Below are 18,029 nucleotides of genomic sequence, written 5' to 3'. Positions count from 1 at the left end.
AAAATTGTCAGGTTTCCGTGTCTCATCCTATATAAAGTTACACTATTATGATGTATAATATATAAATATTTTCCTGTACTATATTTTCCATATTAGCGCGCGCTATGCGCGTACTATTTGTTGTACCACATTTAATTTTTTAATAATATAATGTATATTAAAAAATTAAATTAGGTATATTTTTTGTACTAAACAAAAAATTAATATAAAATTTAGTAACTTTTATATCTCTAAGATAATTGTCTTAAAAATTTCACATGTATTGATTTGAATTAAAAACTTTATTATTATATTATGATTTCATTTTTTTATCTAAACTATAGTGATTAGTACGATTTATTAATTAAAGCAAAAATTTGTTTGGATGAAATGATATAAATATATTTTAGTAGTACATTAGTATATTAGTTGTTTTTATATTTTTTTATTTTACAATTTATTCCATTGGATAAATTTAAAAAAATTTAGTAAAATTTACTATGATTTTACCATGATTTTTTTCCACTCACTGGATTTTTCCAATAAAAAAAATTTTTTGACTTTTCTTTTCTTTTCTTTTTTTTCTTTTTCTATCTTCTTCTCTTTCTTTCTTGTTCTTATTTCCTCTTTTTTGATCTTTTTTCTCTTCTTTTTTCTATTTCTTTCCTTTTTCTTTCTTTTTTCCGTTTTCTTCTACTTTTTATTTTCACTCTTCTCTCTTTCTCTCTCTCTCCGTTTTCCTTTTTTTCTTCTTTCTCTGTTTTTTCCTCTTCTTCTTTCGTTTTTTTTTAAGTTTTCTTTAATTTTTCTCTTTTTTCCTTTTTTCTTTCTCTCTCATTTTTTTCTCTTTCTGTTTCTTCCTCTTTTTTTCTTTTCTTCCAATTTTTTTTCTTTTTTTCTTTTTATTTTCTTTTTATTTTTACTCCCTTGTATATATTCTCTCTTTTCTTTGTATGTTATTTTGATTTGCTATCTAATACTATTTGAGTAAACTTAAATAGCTTTGTAGCATAAAAATGTAATTTTATTTGAACAATGTGTACAATCAATTGTGTGGATAAATACACTTACAATTAGATAATGTACATTTACTACTTAAGAATATATTAATATACACATTTTAATACATTAAATTAATACATTTTTTATATATAATTATTAATTATTTTATTCTTTAAAATACTTTTAAAATTTCTTTAATAATTTTAAATATATATTATTTTACACACTTTGTTGTACAAATTTTTTTTCCAGTACAACTAATATATAACTAATGACTTCAAAAATTGTCAAAATGACAAAATTGTGATGTCAAACAGCCACTAGCACTACGAATCATGCGCTACAATGATTAGCGAAAGAAGGCAATCAGTATCATAGAAAAGCTAACAATGAACTTTGAGATATTCAGGTAATTGACTTTACGTATTTTTTTAAAGAATGAAATATATAAAAAAGAAAAGAAAGAGAAATATATTTTTAATGTATGTATATATATATATATATATATATATATAATTACGAATTTATGATAATATTATTAAGCGCGATGATTGAGAATCCGGGAGAATCCACGATAGCTATTATATCTCCCTATTCGGATGCGATCCAATTCACAAAGTGAGGGAAAGGGGAGCGAGCATTCGGAAATGATCGGACTCAAATTTGGATAGGCTGACGAAAGAGAAAAAGAGAGAGAGAGAGAGAGAGAGAGAGAGAGAGAAAGAGAACAACCGCAGCCTCTCCTCGAGAACGCGGACGGCTTCCTGAAGCTGAAAAAATACAGGCTCGAGAGACGGGTGAGGAGGCGGAGAGAGGGAGGGGTAGCCTCGATTTATCTCGTTTCGTTCGTACGATTTTGTAATTATTTTGCTGCCAACGCAGACGAAGCCCTAGGAGCGATCAGAGGCAATCTCGAGCGCCGGCGAAACCCGCCGGTGACGCAAGATTTTCAAAGTGTTTATAAAATTACGGGCGTGGGCGTGCGACCGAAATAACGCGAAACCGTATCGGGTACACGGTATTCAAATCATTATTGGATTTGGGAGCCCCGCGCGTGCACGCGCGGATGACGAACAAATAAATCGTATTTCAAATGCCGCAAAGTCGGCGCCGTCGATTCCGCAATCGGCGTCCAGAGCCCTTCTCTGCCGAGATGAGGAACAAATAAAATTCATTCGTTACAATCTCATTTGTTGGCGTTGCATCACGAAATTAGCCAGAGTCATGGAAATCCCAATATTTTCGTTAGATCGGTCAAATAAGTCCCGGTTTTTTTACTCAATCAAAGTGTGAAAATTCAAAAAATATATTTAGAGCAGGTATTAAAGTTTCAAGCATATTTCATTTCCATATTAACTCTCAAGTCGCATAAAGATTCATTGTACTTTTCCAAGTGACGCGTACTGTGTTCTCTGGTTTTTAATTATATCAAGAAACACAGAGCTGGAGATGTTATCCGACAATAGCCGCTTATTTAACCGACGCTATTACACGTTAGCCGAAAAAACAGCTAACAACTTGTAAAAACTGAAGGAAAGCATTGTTTTCACAGCGAACGCACCGTCCGAAAATTAATATTCGCGGCTTTTGTTCGCGTTATTTGCAAGTTTGTGTTTTTCCGAGGCGGTTCAAACGAGGCAGTTTTGTGCGAAAGCACGGCGTAAAGTTTTTAATGAAATGACAACGTATGTAAAGTATAGAGCGGACCGAAGCATATAACATATGTATATCTCGTTTGCGTTGAAACGCGGCGCGTCTCGTCAATTTTTTGCTCAAAATATCCGACGGAAGGGGTTTTTTTCGTCGAAGCTCTTCCGAAGAGCATCTCGTGGGAATCCCGACATTGAGTAAAGTCAGAGTAGAATTCGAGAGAATCAAAGTCTGATCCCCGCCATCCGGGGATGGCTCCGCTCACATTGGACAGAAGTTTCCCGAGGAGAATCGAAGATCGGGACAATTCCCGGTGAAAATTTAATGAAAAGTTCACGAAGAGACAGTAAACTCGGGAAGACGGATTGATTGCTTGCGCGCCGTGGTTAAACCTATCTAAAGTACACACATCAATGAATTATCGTGATCGATTATTACGCGCGAGAACTCTCTTGAATATCGCCGGAAACTTTGGCGATCCAAGAAATCGTTAAGTCCTCTAAACTCGCAGAAGATAATTATTATCTCACTATATTATGGAAACATTATCGTGACATTTACATACGTGCTAGGAAATTCTTTCCGTTATATATTTGTTAAAAAAAAAAAAAAAAAAAGAGATCCACGCTTACGAAATTTATATTTTTCTTTAAGTAAGTTTGACATTTGTACAGACATTTCTCTGGCAATTTCTGATGGAAATTATTACAAGAATCGTTGTGACGCAAATTTCGGGAGACGCGATACGAGAATCGTCCCGTGGTATGAAGGGAGGAGAAGCGGATTGCCCGTATCCATATAACATGCACACGTACGCCTATATGTTTGTATATAATATATACTCGTTTCGAAAGGAGGAACGGGGAAAATGAGTGGAGAGAGAGAGAGAGAGAGAGTGCAAAATAAACAGTGCATTATATGCAATAACGCACAAAACACCCCTACGGCTGTGCAGTCATCTCCTTCGAAAGATTCGGCCGCGAGTGCGCGCGCGGGCAATCCAATTAATTTTATTTTAATTACCGCATCGTCGGGCATACGCCGATTGTTATTGTTTCGACGTCGATGAATCGACCGTCGCCCGTAATTTTGCCGCTGACAATTTCCGCCTCTCAATGCCCGCGACGCAACACCTGTGCAAATGAACATCGCGCGAGATGACAAATTTCTCATTATTTCTTAGAATAGATAATATGCCGGTGAAGGATTGATCGATCAATCAATTACCGATTCTTGTAATATTTTTTTCGGATTAAATGGCATAAAATAAGAAGATCTTGTAATATCTAAATATATAAAATTTCTGTCTCTTATAATCCTTTTTAATTAAACATTGCATTAGAATTGGATAATTTTGTGAAGCTATGAAAATTTTCTTTCGTGAAAAATTATTATTTTTTTTTTTTTTTTAAGTTTATAGAATCACAGGAGGAGATTCGAGAATATTCAGAGAGTTCGGATGAAGAAAAAAAAAGCGCCATTATTATAATAATAGCAATGCTGTTTCGCGAAGGTAAATACGATATATCGAAGGACACGATAAATTTGTTTAAAATTACATAATGAAAAATATAAGTAAACGGGAACCGAGTGTCATATGCGGCCCTATGGCCGCTATCGGTGATGATTGTTATACCCGGGAAATGCACGAGTCGCGATCGATGGCACTCGATACACCCAGTCGGCGAGGAATTAAAAAGTCGACGTATTGAATTTACAAACGAGCCGTAATATTATTCGAGGAAATAACAAAGGCCGCACTGGTGCGGACGAATTAAGCTATTTTGCCCTACGCCACGCATATTGTACGTGGCACGTAGTGGCGGAATTATTTGTACGTCATTACTAATGCGCAGTCGCGATAGAGTTCGATAATATTACAATAATTAAATTATCGTAATATCGCCGGCGGAAAAGGGAGGCGAGTATGAATTTGTTGCGGTTAAATATATAATAAAGCGTTGTTTAAACAAGGGCGAATGCCGGTTACACAAAACGCACACTAAACTAATAAATAATTCAACGATTCATTTTCGATATAGAATTTAATCATCCGCGTAAAAGCGAGACGTTGACGCTTCGCAGCGGCATTAATCCAATGGTCGCATTCTTATCTCGCCCGAGATCCGGTCGTAAGTAATCCGCGACTCGGACTACATTGTATACGACCATACCTCAACTGTGATGTAATAAAGGCAGTAGTATAAAATATATAATTTCAATAAGACCAAAAAGAGCTGTCAGGTATACAGCTGTAATTTGTAGTCTCTATTACTGGAAAAAAATTGTTGCTGAAAAAATATTTTTTTTTTTTCATAAATTCACACTCTTTTCTAATCAGGAAATTCTTAGAATATAGAGAGAGAGAGAGAGAGATGGAAATTTATTTTCCTCAGTTGGATAACGCAATCAATCCACTATCAAGTCTCTTCTTATCTTTGTGTTATAAATTTCAAAGACTTAAATAACTTGCTAATATTTGAATTGGAAGCATTTTTATATATTCTTGTTTTTATAGATGTCACTTGGCCTGAAAGACTTTTGAAAAATGATGATTTTAATACGCTTTATTTCTTTCTATCGGGCTGATCAATCAGGCTTTACGTTATATACGTATAGAATAAAGATTCAACTGTGCGCGAGCAGAGTTAATTACGCAAATATTCGCGTGATGCATAGTCAAAGTTCGTGCTGTGGAAGCTCGAAACGTTCCCAGGAGAGATTTGCACGCGACAAACCACCGGAGACGAGTCCGAGAGTCCCGGAGTCGGAAGGATCGTTAAACGCGCGGTTTATTCGTGTCTTTAGAGTCGTCGTCGTCGTCGTCGTCGTCGTCGTCGTCGTTCCGTTCGTCGTGTCTCCGTGGCCGGAAGGGGGTGGGGAGAGGGAGGGGGGAAGAAGGAGGAGGGGGAGGGAAGTCCTTTTAATTACCCGACGTTAAATTCTTTATCTGGGTGAAACAATGTGGCGGGCCCGTGTTTTCAGATCAAACAAACCCCATGTTGATACGCGGTAATAGAATAATCTGGCAGCTGATTCCGGGGATATAGCCCGCGGGGATAGAAACCCACACGATTTCTGCACCCGGTCTGTACGTTACCACATCCCCGAACGAAAATCAACCCCCTTCCCGTCTCCTACGTTGCCGTCGCCGACGCCGCCGCCACCCTTCCGTGCACCCTCGTAACCTCGTACCAAGAGAGAGAGAGAGAGAGAGAGAGAGAGAGAGAGAGAGATCGAGCTCCGAGTCCGCGAGTGTTTACACACTCCATGGCACTGCCAGGACGAATGGTTTCCGGTAGTACGTACGTACATATGTGCGTACACGATATGTATACGTGTGACAATAAACTAGTGTCCGCCAACTCATCGAAACCAAGTATCGCTTGTTGTCCCTTTATTGCCTCGGAAAATTCATCGGATGATCGAATGTCCTACGGACACGTTCTCTCTATGTTTTTGTATCCTGTAAATAAAATATAATCTAGAATAGAGCCTCTAATCCTTCGATACGGGCTGAAAAAGAGAGAGAGAGAGGGAGGGAGGGAGAGAGAGAGAAATATCAAACTTTTTTGAAATTAATTTTCCTCTCATTCGGTCATCGCGAAATGACAAACTTGACGTTTCGTATCTCGACATTACAATCTCGTAGTAACAGTCAATATCGCGACATCACCCAATAGCCGATATCGCGCGAGGCGATATCACCTACGCCGCAAGAAAACGCACACGGATGGAATTCAATAAAATTGCAAATTACTATGCCAGCGAGGAATATTCCGCGACTTGTTATTCTCTTCGCGTCGCGAAGGCAAGAAGGTGGTGCAAAGGTTGAGCAAAGGGAATCTCGGCAGAGATCTCTCGTACATGAGGGATCCGAGGAGCGCGCGATATATCAGACGCGAAAGACACTTTTGGCGCGCGTTGCCTCCAACTCCCCGGCCTCGATTCAGTCGGTCTCTCACAATGCCAGACTATTGAAACGCGACATTCCGACTGTGTTTTATTGCTCCCCGAGTATCCTGATTCAATACAACTGGCGCGACACGGACGAATGATTCCGATTCTGCGAGTTTCTCTCCACTACGATGCTTCCGTCGCTGATATCAACGATGCTCTTATCGATACCGGTGCTGCATCGACTTGCTTCGCGATATCGTTCGTTTCCTTCTAAACCTTCCTCTCTCGCCCCTCTCGCGTATTCTAAAAGAGGATTAGGTTCCTATCACGGACAAGCTATTTTGAAGAAAAAGAAATTCAATTAAATATATTTTATTTATCAATAATTAGTCGAGACACGTGAATAAATTTTAAAGAAATAAATGTAGATATTAGTTTTAAACATGTTATATATTTATTATTATCGAGAATTTATCTTGTTGTTTATGGGACTTTTTATTTAATATCGCACAGAGTCTATGTAAATTTTAATTCGATGCGCAACCAACTTTTCAGATGAAATATTTTACAATAATTTTCCACAAATAAAATACTTTTCCATTCGTACGACACAACTCTACCCCTTTACTTTTTCTTAGCTTTAAAAAAATCGGTTTTTGTCAAAGAACATCGGGGCGGATAGCTTCGCTGCGCATAACTTTACGCTCATTCGCGCATAACAAGACGATACGTAACAAGGGTAACAACTCGCTCAAGACGCATCTACAACTGCAAAAGTAGCAAGCGAAAAGCGCTCTTTTTTCCTTTCTCGCTCGTTGCTTTTTCGCTCAGCGATAACCCATTGTTTATAGGCTAACAAGGGGCAATTCCCTTTACACAGGTCGTTTTTCTAACAACAAAGTGAGAAAAAATGAAACGCAGATGACCACGATGATACATCTGCATTAAAACTAAAGAATGAAGAGAGAGAAAAGATGAATCAAGGACTTTTCGAAAATTTAAAGTGAAAAATAATACACTTCAAAAAGAAGATACTTGGCTGCCTTTAATAAATTAAAAATAAATTAAAATCGAAAATTGTCAGTGTTTATACATTATATATTTATATATGTATGTTTATATATATTTTATTTCATATATTTGATATAACGTCAATTATAGAGATCTCGCCACAATTTGTTAAAGCGGTCGCTACTATCTTAACTAATATTATTTCGTCGCCTATCCTTTTCTTTTTAAAATCAGATACTCTCATTTCCGAGTCGAGAGAGGGAGAGGATAAGGTTAATCGATAAGTTGATTAACTCGTGATAACGAGCAGTCTAAGGGCTCATTATACTCTCGTAGTTTTCATATAATCAAATGACGCGACGAAGCAAGGGCGTGGGCAGGTAACGCCGGGGGTGAGATTCGCCCTTAGGCTTGGATGAACCCCGCCTTTGTCGGGGTCGTAGTCTTCATCCTAAGGGATTTCATTTCCATTAGCGTATTGAAGAAACTCAAACGAAGAAAACATTTCGGCCGAGGAATTCTTTCTCGAGCATCAGGCGTAAGTATCTCTCTTTCTCTCTCAAAAACATTTTTCTCTCTTTTCTTTTTCTTATTCAATTTTATTTAATATTCTCTGTTTCTGCGCGCGCGTATATATTCGCGTTTATCATATTTGATGGTTCTATAAATTTAGAATGCGCAAACGTCTCATCAAGAATCTTCTGGTTAGGTAGAAGGATGTCTTTAGAGAAATTGCTTTTTACGCAGTATCTCCATCCCTTTACAGGATAAGGAGCGTCTGTTAATGGCGATATTACCGGTGCGCGTCATAAGGAGAAGCGTATGCTAAGGTCTTTCAATTAACTTAATGGTTTGCTAAACACACAACGTGGCTTGTTCTTAAGACACGATCGCTAATAAGGAAACACACTGTGTCGCAAACACGTATTCGACGAATCAACAACGTGGCAGAACCGCAACCTTTGACATTGACAGTAACAGATGACAGATAATTTGACGCGACGCATTATGACACCTAGGATCTACATCTCCGTAAAAACTTATTCGACAAAGAATATATATATATATATATATATATATATATATATATATATATATATATTTGTAGAAATGTTTTTTCTAATCCAGACAATTTTGATTTAGAATAATTCGAAAATATTCGCGCAAACGTTATCCGTGCATCGCTCTTCTCTCTATCAATTTATAATAAATTTGTGAAATTTTTCAAATTGACAATTCGTTTATCGTGGCATCGCGAGGACAAACTCTCTCGGAAGAAGATTAACCGGCAATAAGGCGGACGCAATGGAGCAGTCACTAGCACCGATCGCGTGACAGGAGTCAAAGCATTCGAAGGCAATGAGTCCTTCATTCGGGAGGAGGGCGGTTAATAGCTGGAGGACAATGGGCTTGTGGGGTTGCAGACTGCTCTCTCTCTCTCTCTCTCTCTCTCTCTCTTTCTCCCGCAAGTTCCTGGGACCGGCTATCCGAGGGGATAGACAGGCAGGCAAGCGGGCACGTAGATCGCAGGCGTGACTGTGTGAGACCCTCGCTGAGATAATTGAGCCGTCAGCTGCACGAACCTCGAGCCGCGCCATGATAGCGCCGCACCACCACCGCAAGCCACCCTCGCCTCGCCTCGTCTCACCACGATTCGGGACGGAAGTACACTTAGGTCACGTGACGGCGCGTGGATCGAATTACCGCGAAACGACACCGCCATCCACCTATCTCGGGAACGTGGAGGAGAATCTTGGCCGCGATACACGCGGCCGATTACTTTCCCGCCGTCCTTGTATATTAGACCCGCCTAGTTTTCTCTCTCGATGATGACGAGGAGAATTTCGCAGCTTAACGATTCTGACGTTTCTGTAAATATCAATCAATATTCAACGAGCTCAGACACAGATGTCAGAGAGATCTTCACTTTTTAAAGATATCGTTTCTTTTCGAATGATATTTTATGTTATCTGCAAGGTAGCTTTAACATGAAGATACGAAATGAGCGATGACCCTGCCTAATATTTTACTGATATTGAGGATGCTGCATGCAAAAACAAGACGAAAGGATAAGGCTACGAGAGAAGGACCTACTTCGATGTTACGATGTTCTAATCCGTCTAACTCGACATAGGATTCGATGATGCGACGCGACGCGTGAAATCCCGACGGATTTTTGCCCGCACCGAGGATACGGTCCAGATTGCAGAAGAAGAGCGGGGAAAAAACTCTTTCTACGAAAGATCGCGGCTCGCTTTCGAATCTGCTGTTGGCGAAGTAAGCTCTTGGCAGACGTACCGGAAATATTCGTTGCGAGAAAGCATTACGGGATCGTGTCGGTATCATTTCCCCTCCCCCCTCCCCCTTGGGGAATCTATTAACCGTCGCGTTAGAGACTTCACTCGTGGGAATTACATGGGAAATATCTTCGCGCTTTCAAAAGAGAAGCAAACGATCGTGTTAAGGTTCGTCGATCTGACGGTTGTACGTTGTCCTTTTATTTTCGACTTTTTCTCAACTCGCGGGAAAAAGCGCAGGAAATCTCTTGATCGCGCACATTTCTCTTGGAATGTTTGGATTAAACAGCGATACGTTAATCTAAATGCAAACGCGTAGTCTTATCACAGACGCGGACTTTCTAGACTTTGTTTTCCGGACAAACAGCATGGGAAATAAGATTACTTTTATCTCATGTATGAGAAAAGCTGATTAAAAATATACGGTGAAAGATAAAAAAAATTATCATATTTGAAATTGTTTTCACCGTCTTAAATCCATGTTACTAAGGCGAAGATTACATATTACACAACTTATTATAACACGTGAAATAAGCTTTTTAGTTGGGTTGCAGAATATAAACTAATATGCTGTCAAGCTTATAGTACACGAGAGAGAGAGAGAGAGAGAGAGAGAGAGAGAGAATATAAAAAATGCTTTATGAAAAAGAGGTCTCTATCTTTTAAGTTGAAATAACTATAGTATCTCATAGTCCATCGCAACTTCAATATTGCACATCAATATTTATTGACACAAGAACAATTATAAAAAGATCAACAACTATACAATATTTTTGCGATTCTATTTGATTGAAAAAGGATTTTATCAAGAATTTCGATGAAAAACTAGAAAGATTATTGTTTATTTTGTTGCTTGCAGAAATTTTCCATTTTACCGCTAATTCGTAATCTTTTCCTTTTTGTCAATTACTTGCGTTCTCACAGTTTTACTCTTCTCTCATCCGTGACATTTGTCCCCGTAAAATGGTAGAACAACAACTTGGCTTCCGACGACGGTCCTTCCGGGGCGTTTTGCCCGGAATGTATCCATGTTGCTACAGGAACAGGACAGTAATGCCGATTATCCATCTCTCGACACGGATACCCTCCTCGCGCCGCCTTTCCCCTCCATCCTTTACAAGGGGAGATGCATTCGCGTCCTCCGTCCGTCCTTGCCTACCCCTCCGAGGACATCTTCGGAGTCTTCCCCCTCCGGAATCGTGCGCCGGGGGTCGAGATTCGTTTAGCGGGTAAGCCGTACGTACGTTTCGCCCGGGTGAGAGGAAAGTAGAGGGGACTCACTCCGCGAAGTGTCGACGACAAGAGGGATGATGGTTACCGGCTGGCTGTGGGGGCCACACCCACCATCTCCGGAGATGGCCAATCGCATCCGCGACGACGCCAAGGGCTGCCGGAAGTTGTCACCGTGTATCAGACTGCTTGGCTTTGTCGCCGTAGCGAGATATAAATTGAGAATTTAAGGTTTTAAAACGTATATATATTATACAATATATATTATATATATGTACAAAATTCTTGCCAGCTGTCCCTTGATTTTATTATACCGTCGCTACGAGAATCCGCCGATATTTTCAGGCGAAAACCTACTCGCCCCTTTTGTCGTCGACAATTTTATACGTCACATAATTGACAATCGTATTAATATAAAAGCGAAATTGTGAATTTCCAGCTTGGCGATATACGCGCATAAATGTCCGAAAGGATTATTATAATTATTTTATCAATTATTATCTTACACGTGTTCGTGTAGGATAAATTATACGTATAACTATGATAATTCCAATATTTAATAGTTGTATCGTTTATCGTAATACAATGTTAATATATTTTTCAATGACTCAAACATATATCTCGTTATACAAAATGTTATTTTCAAATATTGTACCATGGACAACATTCTTATTTTTTGTTTCGTATGAAAACTTGCAGATGCTTTTCGTGAATGGCACAAGATGGTGCAAGATTAAAAAAACGATTCAACTTAATTAAACATAGTTCCGTTTAAACGATTTAAAGATACTCGGAAATGTTAAATCAAGCATAAGATACAAAAAGGATAGAGCAGGATGATAGAAAGGCTCTTTATGTGGTACATGGTATCACATCCGGTATATACACGCATTATCCAAACCCACTGTTAATCGATTATCCGATGCGAGAGAGCTGATTCCTATTTGATATTCCGACAAGGATTCCCGATTATTATTCCCGCCGACAAAGCGCAAGAACGTACACACACTCTCCGGTGGTTCATTAATCAAAAGCACCGGCCCCCAAAATGGCTTCCTGCCTAGTAACGCCCTCGAAATCGTCTCTCTCTCGTTGTCACCTCGCTGCAAAACACGCATATACGTACATATGTATATACATATATATATATATATATATATATATATATATATATTCACCGGTGTGGCGCCTCTCCGCATCGCTGGCCACGGTTTCTTTGATTTTCGCGATTACATTCTGATCTCCGACAGGTGCATGAGCGTGTAACACGCACGTTCTCACTTTTGCCATGTCTTTTTTTTTTCCTTTGCCGTTTGATCTCTACCAGCGACAGTTGTAATTCCGTCCCTTCAGTCATCGCGGTGACGACTGCCACTTAATTAGGACGATTAAGTTAATCCGTGCGTCGAGGACGCAAAAAAAAAAAAAAAAAAAAAAACGAGTAGCCGTCGGCGAGACTTATCGAACCTGACTGCGCGTGAAACAGCGTACTTTTATAATGCATCAGTGTTCCCTGGCGATGCAAAAGTCTGAAGGAAAATCGTTTAAAAAATTTAGACGTTTTTAATATAGTTTGGGAAATCGGCTCTCTTTATTATCGAACTGCAAAAGGATAAGGACGGCTGATAAATTTCGCATAATAATTGAAGGTTTAAGTATATGAGGATTGATCTCGTTGGGGATGATCTTGTAACGTCATCGCGAAGCGTGGCTTCCGTCGACGTCGAGAACAACGTGAAAGAAAAAAAAAAAAAAAAAAAGAACAGACCGTAGGCGCCAGATGATGCGGTAATTGCGCTGTCAACGACAGCATCCCGGTCGGCGAAACGATATGCATAATAACGTACACTCCGTGCCGGGAATGCTCCTCGCCAGATTACCATCTGCATCCATTCGTTAGATTCTCCTCCGCGTCGGATCGATGTGCCAGATTGACGCGGTATCACGCGGCTAAATCAAATCCACGCACAGGCTTATAGCTAAATAGAGAACGTATAGCGTCGAAAATAAAGCAGGCGCGAAACGAATGAAGCCGATATATCCGATACGTTTTACGTGCAAAAATGTATCGGAAAGAAAGATTACGTCATCTCTCGCGCCATGTAATTGCTACAATTGCTGTCGGCGCGCAAACATCAACAGAGAGAGAGAGAGAGAGAGAGAGAGAGAGAGAGAGAGAGAGAGAGAGAGAGAGCCGATAAAAAACTTTGTGTCGCAATTTATCGCATTTGATCTAAAGTCGTGTAGAAGCCGAACTAATTTTCATGTTGGAAAGATCGGCTCTGAAAAGTTTCGCAGGTGAATCAGCTCGTATCTTACGTATATATAATATAAAGGAGAGAGCCGGATGCGCGAAATGAAATTTAAGCGCAGCTCCCGGACATCATTAAAGCAAAGCTCCGTAGGACCTTCGAGGGTGGATCGCGCACAGGGATGATAGTGCTCTCGATAGATACTCGCGTCACTGGAGCACCATTAACTCTAGATTACAGCGCTGCGGTATTTACACAGGCCAGAGGCGTAACGTAATACGCGACAAGCGACCCCCGCGTCTTACACCCCCGCTCCCCTCGTCGGAGAAGCCCACCCTTCTCCATCGAGTGTCTCTCGCTCCGCTTCGAGAGACCCACGGTTTTCTCTATCTCTACCCCTCTGTCGCTCCACCCCTACCTCCCTTCTCCCTCGCTCTCCTTGTCGCAACGCGCCGTCGTCCCTATTTGCTCGTCCGTATCCCCCTTCGAAATGTATCACTTCGCTTCATTTAATATCGTGGGACGTCGGGCGTACCGACGCCATTGTTCCCGTTAACAGTGGATCACGGCTAAAATAATACCTGCTAATGGCTCCCGGTTTTAAGCTGACAAACAGCAGCACGAGTGTAATAATATAATGCGAGCGCCGTTCGCGGAACCACGAGCGTGTTCTGTGTGTCATGTGTGTATGTATGTATGTATGTACACATGTCTGTGTGTACGTGGATTACTAGCGGCGAACAAATTTGTCACGAATCGTGAATTATACATTATATATGTACCTTACACACACACACACACACACACACACACACACACACACACACACACACACACACACACACACATATATATATATATATAAAACTTGCTCTCTTTATCTGCAAGAGTCTCTGGAGAAGTTTGGCAACGGATCCGAATATAATTAAAAGCGGCTGTATCTTTCGTCTCTATACGCGCGTATTTGACCGTCGCCTCGCACAATCGCGATTGTCGGACCAGACCGGCGCGTTTCATCTGCAACTTTTCCTTTCCAATTAACCAGTTCTCCGCATTCGAAACCCCCACCTGTTTTTTTTTTTTTTTTTTTTTTTTTTTTTGTTCCTCCATCCCTTCCGCGCTCCGCCTCGGTCTCCGGTTCTCTCTCGCGCGGTAGATTTTTTTCCCATCCATCGTATTATCCGTCGCAAAACTGCCTTTTCGAAAAATCGCGCGGCGGCCGTGCGCGATCTTCAAAGTGCTCCCTTTCTCTTTCTCCGTGCGCAATTTTATTATTCTCACGGGGTATTATATCGCGTTGTATAATTTCGCGAGTGAAAAAACGTAGCCGGCCGTCGGTCGCTCTCGCTACGTAGGTACCCGCGGCAACAGTAATTTGTAGTTTTTATGAGAAATTCTATATTTGCCCGAGCTGTTCATTAACCCGCTCGTGTTAACCGAGCTGCGACACGGTAATAAGGGTCGTACTGAGCAAAGGGGTGTAGTAGCAAGAGGAACGCAGTTGTGAGTTAGCGCAGAGCGGAAGAGCGCGTGCGGAAGCTGAGCAAGACAGGGGGGGGGGGGGGTGAGAGAGAAAGAAACCGGTTGTTGTTGTATATGTGTATGCGTGTGTGTGTGTGAGTCTTTTACTCTTAATTAATTATTTCTCCGCGACAAACGTTAGAGCTAAAGTAAACTGAGAGAGTTTGAAAAGAAAAACGCACGAAGACATATGAAATCGCAATATTTTTCCCTGGCATGACACTATCAACGAGCTTTCCCGCTGCGGATGTCATAAACTAATTTCAGAAAATTTCAAAATTGAAGCAGCACAAGTGTGTAAAAAATTCATTGGATTTTAAAAAAGCGCATTTTCAAGCACGCAAAAGAATATATCTCGTACGCGAGTGGTATTATGCGAATTATGTTCGCGTGATTTTCTTTGAAAAAATACCTTTCGCAAGCAAAGCAGCATTTTTCATAATAAATGAGCGTTACAGAAGCGTAGCAGATGCGAGTCACGAGACGGAAAGAGTAAATTCATAGTAAAATCGGAGCACAGTATATTGAACATCTCGAGTTTCCCGTGCTTTTATTTACAAATTCCCTGACCATTTCGGTGTCGATTTTCTTTATAACAAAAGCTAAAATTTCTCTCATCGTTCAAACAGTTTTTTTTTTTAAACGTCCCGTTTTTAATTTACATATGCAATCGATAATGCTAAAGTTATAAGGTTCTACTAACAATAAGACTTAAGGAACAATTAAAAAAAAAAAGTAATTCCAAGAATAAGTTTTTATCTTTGAAGCTTATTTCCGGAAAGTAAAGTCGCTTACAACTTTCCTCACAAACCATTCGTATCCCGACATTTTTCCTCGCGATGAATTTACTAAGAATCGAGGAAGCCGGTGCTCCTCGTGTAACAGCCGTATCCGCGAACTTAAGTACTTGACGAGATCTTGGAACACCAACTATCGTGTCGTCTTCTCGCTGCTGTACACGCGAGAGAGTCGTTTCTCCAGTTACAAAACTCGAAGCCTCGCCGTGCCTAAAACAATATTGGCGTGGGAGAGGGAGGGGGGGGGGGGAGAGAGAATCCCGACCGGGGGGTTCGGTCGGGGTTGTGCACATTAGATATTTATTTAAGGCCGTCCGACACGGCCGCTTTGCTACTCATTCGCCGTGTGGAACTCGACGTGTTTCGTGTGCGTGCGCGCGTCGAGTATACGTGTATGTGCGTGTGCACGTCATTGACATGGGTACCGCATAGCAGTCTTTGGCACTAAGTACCCCAAACTCGAAATGTTGACCCGGTTAATAGCTCCGTGTTTGATTAGACTACTGTAGTTCGTATAAGCCGTCACCGGTAATGCGAGTTTCATTTCGCCGGTCTCGTGTTCCTCTCGTTATGCAGAAATGGATCGGATAATTAAGGGACGCGCCCTGCTTTGTGTCTTTGTATCGCGGAAAATTGAGGAATATATTTAACCGATGACGTATGTACTCGTAATCTTGCCGATATCTTCTAAAATAAAATGCAAAAAAAAAAAAAAAAAAAAAAAGAAAAAAACCAATTAAGCAACTTGATGCTAAATTTTCTTTGAGTTTTAGAAACTAGACTTGGTAACTTGTAACTTTCAGGAAAGATGAAGATTTGTAATACTTTTATCTTTTGACCGGAAACTGTCGATTAAGCTGATTTTGAAGATTCGTTATTCTCATCGCTGCCGTTTATTATTAAGACGAACTCTTACAATTTTGCCGTTTTAGCTTCTCCCAGGATCTTGTTACGCGTTCAACGCGATCGTCATAAGGCCCGTCAAAGAAAGCGCGCTTTTCCTCCGTTATTTTCCAATTCACTAATTTACAGTAAATTCGCATTTTCCACGTTACCGATCTCAAAGTCGCGGAGAGGCGGAGGCGCGAGTCGAGGCAAAGGAAAATCAGAGGGCACGCTTCGTTTCACGCCGTGCGCCGGGTTATAAGGGGGAAAGGTTAATTATCGAATAACAAGGGATGCCGTTTGAAGACAAATCACTGGAAAACTCTCGAGATTGTAAATTACTTAGTTTTTAATGCGCCCGTCGAATGTCGCGATTTTCAATCTTAAGAAGACGAGATCAAAATATCTTGCAACTATCCATCGTAGAGTACAACGACAAATCGTTATATTTTATTATTATATAATAGCGTGTAATATATTTAGCGTTTAGATATAATGACTAATTAAAAGCGAATGAAAACTAAAAGATTAAGATAAATTAAAAATAAAGTTATACACGATATTTTCCCCAAAATTGCAAGTTAATAGTTATAATTAAAGTATATATACACACACATCTAGTGTAATAAAATATTTAACAGACTATTATCTTGTAATCTTTATACACTTTTTCACGAGAGATCGATTCCGTTTGTAAATTGGCATAAATATCCGCTAGAAGAAGAAACTCTCCGCTAAAAAGGAGAGGGAGAGAAGAAGCGAAAGGAGGGGCCCCAAAAGTAAAGCTTGGATCTACGGCTCGAAAAGTAACGAAAGCCATTGATCCTGGCCAACAAGGAGGCGATCGCTCGCTCGAATGATCAATAAAGAATAAGAGAATAAAAGAATTCGTCCGCAAGCCGACTTACACGTCTCAGCAACGATGTAACGAAGATCACTAAACGCCCAATCGAGCGATCGATCGAGGATCCAGAAAATCCTCTCGTGCAATAGCGTCGCCTACGTGTGCGCGCGTGCGTCACTGTCAAAAATACAACTGAGTTACATGCAGATTACAAACTGAATAGAATTGAACTATTATTATGTAATATAAATAAAATATCAATTAGAAAAAAATCGATAAAAAGATAATTATCGCAAATTCGAACAATATGTACTTTTCCTTGGTTTACTCTTGGAGCGATCGACTTGTTAACGATTAACTTTTAAGAGATAAAAGTTAGAAACTTTCAAGAAAGAATACATGAAAAAAAAATGACGGAAATTTATACTGCGGAGTCATGAAATTTCAAAAATCAGGTTACGCAATCATAAAAATGCGTTAAATTTGAGTGAATAAAGTGAACGAACAGAGACGAACCGTTTATAAATTTCACAGCAAATTCCTTTCGCGATTCGTCACTTTAACTAATTTATTTTTCACCGAGAGATCGCAAATCTTAAGGAATAAGTCCCAGTTTCCCTTTCGGCTTTGCTGGCCACGCCGCAAACTTTGCCAACGATAA

This window comes from Anoplolepis gracilipes, chromosome 1 (genome assembly GCF_047496725.1).
Source record: "Anoplolepis gracilipes chromosome 1, ASM4749672v1, whole genome shotgun sequence".
NCBI lineage: Eukaryota > Metazoa > Arthropoda > Insecta > Hymenoptera > Formicidae > Anoplolepis > Anoplolepis gracilipes.
The sequence above is the reverse complement of the archived record's forward strand: the minus strand, read 5'-3'. Positions refer to the sequence as shown.